Source organism: Macrobrachium nipponense, chromosome 12 (genome assembly GCF_015104395.2).
Source record: "Macrobrachium nipponense isolate FS-2020 chromosome 12, ASM1510439v2, whole genome shotgun sequence".
Classification (NCBI taxonomy): Eukaryota; Metazoa; Arthropoda; class Malacostraca; order Decapoda; family Palaemonidae; genus Macrobrachium; species Macrobrachium nipponense.
In genome coordinates, this window is record NC_087205.1 from 13,031,396 (window position 1) to 13,039,536 (window position 8,141).

Below are 8,141 nucleotides of genomic sequence, written 5' to 3' on the forward strand. Positions count from 1 at the left end.
ATATGCAGTATTAGACAAGGAAGGGCTCGCTATTGTTAATTCACTCGTGCATTTTAAATTTATAATATACGGTTATCCCGTCAAGGTTCTCACTGATCATAAGCCCCAATAACCGACTTCTTTAAAGGCTTTAGTCAACAGCCCTAAGCGAAACTCGGTGGCACATGATCATCCAGGACTTTAGCGCGAGGATCGGGTATTTACTGGGAAAGCAAATATCATTGCTGACGCATTATCACGCAACCCCTCTTCATCTTGTACCGAGCCATTAGCTGAATTAATAGATATCTCAACCTCCACGCCCATTGTTAAAACTATATCTGAAACCAGGAAGATCTGGGCTGGAGTGCTGAACTATTACAGACGGAACAAAGAAAAGATCCGCAAATAGAAAAAATCATCATTGCGTTAAACAGAAATCCGAAGGAAAAGGAATATATAAAGTATAAGCAGCAGAATTATATAATCAAAGATAATATACTGTGTAGATCCGTGACGAGGAAAACCCGCAACACACCACAGTTGAATAACAACCAGGTGGTGGTACCTATCTCACTCATACCACATGTCTTAAAATGGTTGCATTAAAATCCACTGCATGGACACCCCGGGTTATTCCCTAATGTCACAGAAAGCCAAATCCTTATTTTATTGGCATACGATGATTACAGATATAAAAAAGCACATAGCAAATTGTCGCACTTGTCAAGAATACAAAGGGCACACGAAGACACCTGTCAGCCTAGGGGCTTACCCCGTTGCCAAATCAACCCTTTGAAAGAGTACACTTAGATTTATTAACAGGATTTTACGAGTCAGACAGAGGAAATAAGCACTCCTAGTAATCATAGATGCTTTGACTCGATATACAGAACTGATAGCGCTTAAAACAAAAACCGCAGTCGAGTGTGCTAGAAAGTTTTACGAGTGCTACATTTGTAAACATGGATTCCACACACCATTATATCAGACTCGGGCGGGGAGTTCAATAATCATTTCCTTAACTCCTTGTGCGAATTCATTTGCATAAAGAAAATCAATACCATGATCTATCACCAGAGTCTAATGGGCTAGTGGGAAACGGGCAAATCGTAAGGTTTAAACATTTTTAAGGGTCACCTTAGGGGGGCCAGACCCCAACTGGGACATTGCCATACCTGCGGTACTAAGCACACTTAATCACTACGTATAATGTGTCTATTAAAATGACACCGCACGAGGCATTGTACGGGGGGGGTAGTCCCAGCTAGAACACCTTTCCATGTATTAACGCCTACAACTAATTTATCAAATCTTCTAAAGGATGTTATGGATGCAAGCATAAGTCGCTATAATATACTTCGTAGAATCTAGAAGAAGCACAAATTATAATGAAAAGAAATCATGATAAAATAGCTAAGCCAACTAGAACATATGCCGTGGGCGATCAGGTATACATACAAGTACGTACGTAAAGGTTTAAATTATAAACTGACACCTAAGTTTGAAGGCCCGTTTAACATTTTAGAAACATTAACGGCCAATAGATTTAGGGTTCAAAATGTATCCAACCCCACTGATATGAGAATAGTTCCATTGGCACATATCAGAATCTAAAGAAAGGTAGATGGAGTGAGGGAAAAAATGGTTGTATTTATGAAACTTGTATAATAATTTATATATATATATATAATATATATATATATATATATATATATATATTATATATATATATATATATATATATATAATATATATATATATATATATCATATTTGTATGTAAATATATTCTTTTACACAAGTTATTACATATATTTTACTCATTGCAGGTTTTCAAAAATGAATCTGTTATTGTTGGGAGTGATATTGGGTGTTCAGACATCTTTGTTGTATGGAAAGAGCGATAAGACGAAAGAAATAGAATTTAATCATGGCTCGATTATCGAGAGAACAGAAGACATTTTTATGGTGTCGAGTAATATAGTCATAGAAGTGGATATGCAGGCCATATTTTTGCTGAAGATGACGTCCTTCTTAACTTAAAGAATGACCTGATGAGGTTTGCCATTTCGCTTAAGGAAATGCAACAACGTAATTTTCATGCTAACTCAGGGATTTCGCTAGCTCAAACCCTAAGCGTTGCGGAAATGTTGTCTTATGACATACAAAATAAAACCGCTGAGGCAGAGGAACTTGCTCGTGACTTGCTGATGTGGTCTGTGCGGCACAATAATCTCGAACGCCGCAACCCGCTTATTCTGGCTGGACTAAACATCTTGGGATCTGTTGCGAATCTAGGCTTAGGAATTTCAAATCGCCTTAAGATAAATAATCAAAATAAAGAATTGAGTTTTGCAACACAAAACCGAATTAGCTTTGTCTGAACTTCGCAGCAGTTATCCTCAATCAATCAAATAATGAGTTGGTAAACGAACATTCAAATAATATCGATCAGATTATGGAAGTTCAACATTTGCTGGCTACGTTAGCTTACTAAAGTTCGAAAATAGATCATATCCGTGTCAAAATATCACATTTTATTGAGAAATCAAAAGACTATGTAGAAGCTATTACGTTAGCGACAAAGGGTGTGTTATCTCCACACCTCATGCCTATTAAAGATCTGACGTTAACTTTGGAGAACGGACGGGAGAAACTAGGTTATATTCCTTTATTAGACGCCCATAAAGTAGAGTTCTATTATTTGCCTAATATCAGTCAGCGTTGAAAATTATAGGATTATGATCACCATACCTTTTGATTCTTCCGATGCTTGGCAATCATACAAAATAGCACCGTTTCCTACTTTCATGACGAATAACTCAAGTCCAGTAATATCCAATTTGACGGGGCATGTTCTGATTTCTTCTGATAGGAAATCATTTACAGTCATTAAAGACTTAGATAAACTCACTCACTGTTCAGGAGCCATGAATAATAAAATTTGTACAGCTGACTATTTTGAATTCTATCCTATATCAACGGATTCATGTGAGTTAGGCATAGTGCTAAACAGCTCTCTCTCTCATACACGCGAAGGTTGTCTGAGGAAACTTTATCCCTTTTACAGTAATAAATTCAATTACAGAATGAATAATGGCTCCTGGATCCGATACGACAAAGCCGGTTTCCACGTCGTATGCCCGGACGGGACCACCGCCCATTCCCCAATCTTTGTAGCAGCTGATGGTTGTACGGGGACATCTACAAACTACACCGTCAGAGGGGTCAACACGATAATACGTGAGAAGGCGTATTTTGCGAACTATACTTGGGTGTCTACAATTATCCCATCACTACCTCTCCCATACAACGCGCGGGTGGCTCATCGTTTGACGCAACTGGCTGAGATGAACCACGCGTCACCGACTTATGCAGGTAGAGAAAATCTTCGTTACTACGTTCTGCTGGCCGTGTTCAGCGGGACGGCCATATTGGTTATCGCCGTCAACATCTTTGCTTGGCGTAGGCTGAGGCGTACACAGAAGGATCTCCAAGGAAACGTATTGTCCCGTCCAGATGACGTACCCGTTTCACTCAAGGCGTTTGAGTTTAGGGCCGCTTGAAACTGGCCATTTCATTTTGTGCCTAGGAAAATTGTCTGGAATTGTGTTGTGTGTGAAAAGCGGTCTGTATGCTGGCAAAATGTAGGACATTTGAACAGTTAAAACATCTCCCGGGCACCTAATAAAATATTATAGCCCAATATTATACATTGATATACTCCTAAAGGTATTTTTCGGGCACCTAATAAAATATACCAGCCCTATATATTAATCTGTGCACAATTATACTATTATACAATTATACTATTATACAATTGTACCATTATATTTACCTATTACAAAGAGTGACAAGTACTCTTTAACAATTATCCATGATCATGTTTGTAATCTATCAGTAACCGCTATTCTTAATCAGGTTACCTATTACCATAATCTATCAGTAACCACTATTCTTAATCAGGTTACCTATTATCATAATAATCATGTATACATGTTAACCTTTTGATTTTTACCTTTTGATTATTTTTGGTACCTAATCATTATTATTACCAAACATAGATCTAGATTTTCCATGCATTTATCTTTGTTTATGAATATGTCCAAAAGGGTATATAACAGAACCTTTTTTATGCATTTAATCACTGTTATGTTTATACCTAAACATATGTTACGAGCACGCTCCTAAGAAACCATGTTTAAAGTAACTTTTGTTATTCAAGGCTTGAATGGTAGCTGTCCGAGCCTAATGTAATAAATACATTTTAGAATTACATAATCTGTAAATAAAAACCCATGACCTGAGGTTATTGGCATTAGGAGGGTCCTACGTGACCAAGGCAGATCTAGATTACGCTATGCGATGTCTGCAGTAGCCTGGTTTAGGTTTGTTTGATATGTCATCATGTTGTATATTGTCTACCTTTTTCAACACACCTTCCATGGGAAGCGGTTGACCTATTAACCTACGCCGGAAACTTGTAACTTCCGAGCCGGCGGACTACGTATGTTTTTATGTGAATCGCTGAGATAGCTAATGTTTCGCTATCAACGTGATGCTCTAATATAGCAGTTCATTCCTATCGATCAAACGTAACGGTCTCACGACCGAACTGTCTCTCTTGTTATGGAGTTACAGAATAAAGTTGTTGTACATTTTTCAACTTATCCGTTTGAATCATCTCCTTTAATTTAAGAAGAACCACTCTACTAAGATATCACATAGGAGAAAGAAGGAACCACAAATACTTACGAATGACAGTCGTAAGGAAAAACAAACAGTCTTTCGCAAAAGCGAAATGACTAAAATATATATATATATATATATATATATATATATATATATATATATATATATATATATATTATTATATATATATATATATATATTATATATATATATATATATATATATTATATATATATATATATATATATTATGTAGTATATATATATATATATATATATATATATATATATATATATATATTATATATATATATATATTCTATATATATATATTATATATATATATATATATATATATATATACATATATATATATATATATATATATATATATATATATATATATATATATATATATATATATATATATATATATATATATATCTTTAAAAAAAGCAGGTGTGACAATGAATTGTTAATCTCAGCTTTCTCCGCTTAGTGACAAGAGGGCTTAGCTACAAGCACTTGATTCCTCGAAGAGTGCTGAATTGGAAAAATTCCTTTCCTCTCTTCAGGTATCTTTTTCTATCAATTTCCTCTGTTAAATATTTTCTGTAATAAGTCTCGCGTGATTTAGACCATCTACGTAACATTATCCGACATGTTAAGAAATCTACAGTTTCGTGAAAACAAATTGTTAAAAAATATCCACAATTGTATATTAAAAATATATTTATATGTAAAAATAAAGAACAAAGACTTTCAAACACCCGGACGGTGTTCCTCATCTGTGACACTGATGAGGAACACAGTTTAGGTTTTCGAAAGTCTTTTTTTGTTATATTTTCACATAGAAATATATTTTTAATATATAATTGTGGATATCTTTTATCAATTATTTGACATTTTTTGTTCTTATTTTAAAACTCATACATACAAGATGACTTATTTTGCATTTTATTAACTATGAAATATGAAAATAAACCAATCATGCTTTTTAGAGTCTAGAGTAGCTACTGAAAACATTATATCCCAACCCCATCTGATCCTTGAAAATAAACATCCAAATTTTCATGAACACAAGTTATTGAGTTTCAAATAATTATTGTTTATTGTGAATCGTTAAAAAAAATAATGTAGTATGAAAATATCTTCATTTAGCGAATTGTTCAACGCGTTTTCAATCATTATGCTATATATCATTTCCCACTTCCTTTACAGGAATTATTTATTTAAAAAATGGTTTGTCATCTTGCAACTTAAAACGGAAGACGCTGTGAGGTAACCTATATGTTTGAAATGTTATATCAGAGAGGAAGAAAGCAGTTACTGCCACATTCATCCTTCTCTCTCTCTCTCTCTCTCTCTCTCTCTCTCTCTCTCTCTCTCTCTCTCTCTCTCTCTCTCTGGGGCAACACTGTAAATATAAACTGCACAGTTCTGTAACAATAAAAAAATCCAAGTTGTTTCAGACACGAAGGATATCAAGTAAAACTACCCAGATATAAGTAAATATTAAGTCTCAATGGTGCTTTGTAATGAGGTACTAAAAGGGGAGAAATGCATAACAAAAGGAAAGGATTCCATAAGTGGTAGGTGAACGGAATGAGAGATAGCTCTTAAAGAGATAACAAAATATAAAAAGCTTTCCAATTGCTTACTCTTTAGATTTGCATTCGATGACTCCATTTTTATACCCTTTCCGTGATTCTATGTTGTCAGATTTACTCGTACCATTCCCTTCCACTGCAATATTCCCTTCTGAAACAATAATCCAAACTCCTCAGAATTCACTTCCCTCTCTTCAAAAACATCTGCCATGCTACCTTGTCGACTGTACCATGTTCGAAAAGCAATGATTCAATGTTACTTTTTTCTGTATATAACTGCTATAGTGCAATCGAAATAGCAACTGAAAAAAACTAAAATTTTTACAAACAAACCTACGAGAAAATATTGAAGGAGAAATATACACCACTGCTTCAGAAATAGAACTCAGAGCTCGCTAAAGTAAATGGGTTTGATTGGAACTCAGTATAAATTATAGGTTCAGTAGTGAGTCGCAAAGTAGAGGTGCAGTTTTCGCAGTAAAAGATTCTATTTTCATTATTGTTTCTTCTGAACGAGATCACATGCATGGATGCACGAGGGCGTTATTGCATTTATGCGCTTCCTAATTAATCTTTTTTTGCAGCCAAGTCTTTTATATCCATTTTATTCCACGGGCCCCTTCTCGTTTCCTTTTTTATTAATTCTGCAACACATTTCATATGCTATTAAAAACGTTCTAAGTTTTAGCATCATTTTTGCTTGTAATTTTCAGTACATTATTCCCTAATTAATCTTTCCTTAATCATACACATTTCTGCTATGATTCTTTTTCCATTCCTTCGCTTCATCTTTTCTAGTAATTTTCTCGCAAATTCGAATATTCACTTTATCTTTTCAGCTTTACTAATTCACTGCTCCCCATTGCGTGTTTCAAAAATATTTCACAAGGGTCTTGTTTTTATTGAACCTTTCATTTAATTATGCCTTTAACCCTGGCTATAGTTACACTAGCAGTGTGTGTGTGTTATCTTTTAATCTATTTTCTTAATATTATTTTCAGTGACTACGAGACTGTCGTGATCATGTCTACAGTTTAGCGATAGTAATCTATCAATTGTAATATTTTGCCTTACAAGTTCTGCACTTTTACCCTCATTTACATGAACGTGATCTTAATGTGAATCTTATGCAGAAGTAAATTAGTCTTTGTAAAACATTGCTATACGTCATCCCAAGACAGATTCATGTTATTTTAAAGTCTTTTATGGTAGGAGTCTTTTCATGCTTTTATTTACGTTCATAAGTAAAGCATTCTGTGCCTGTACTTACCTTATGAACAATATTTCTCAGCATGTGTATCTTCTTGTTATCCAACTTTCACGGGCTGGAATAAAAGAGATTTATTTACGCCTTATTATCTACATATGAATGATACCTTATCACTCAGATTTAAAGTATGCTGGGGTATATTTTGATGTTAGAAGCTTCACTAAAGATTGTAATAGAGTGAGGAGACTATGATACCAGTTAAGCTTAATTAAAAAGCTGGCAGTATTTATTTCTGAGAATGATTTTGATAATATTTAGTCAGTTACACGCTTTTATTGGATATGTCTTCTACTGCATACCATTAAACTTATCCACCAACTACGTTGGTGCATAAGTTTAATGGTTACTGTGACAGTCATACGATTTATATTTGCCTTGTAAAACCATTCATATTCATGGATTGCAAAACACTCACAAGAATTTAGCAAGAAAAAGATGGCTTTTACAGTTGGGAGATTTTCATGGCTATTTCAAATTTAAAATCAAATTTGTATATGGCTAGGCTACAAAAGTGCCAAACCTAACATACTGAAAGAAAAAGGAATTTATATCTAAGAAGTGATGAATCCATTCAAAGGGATTTGAAAAA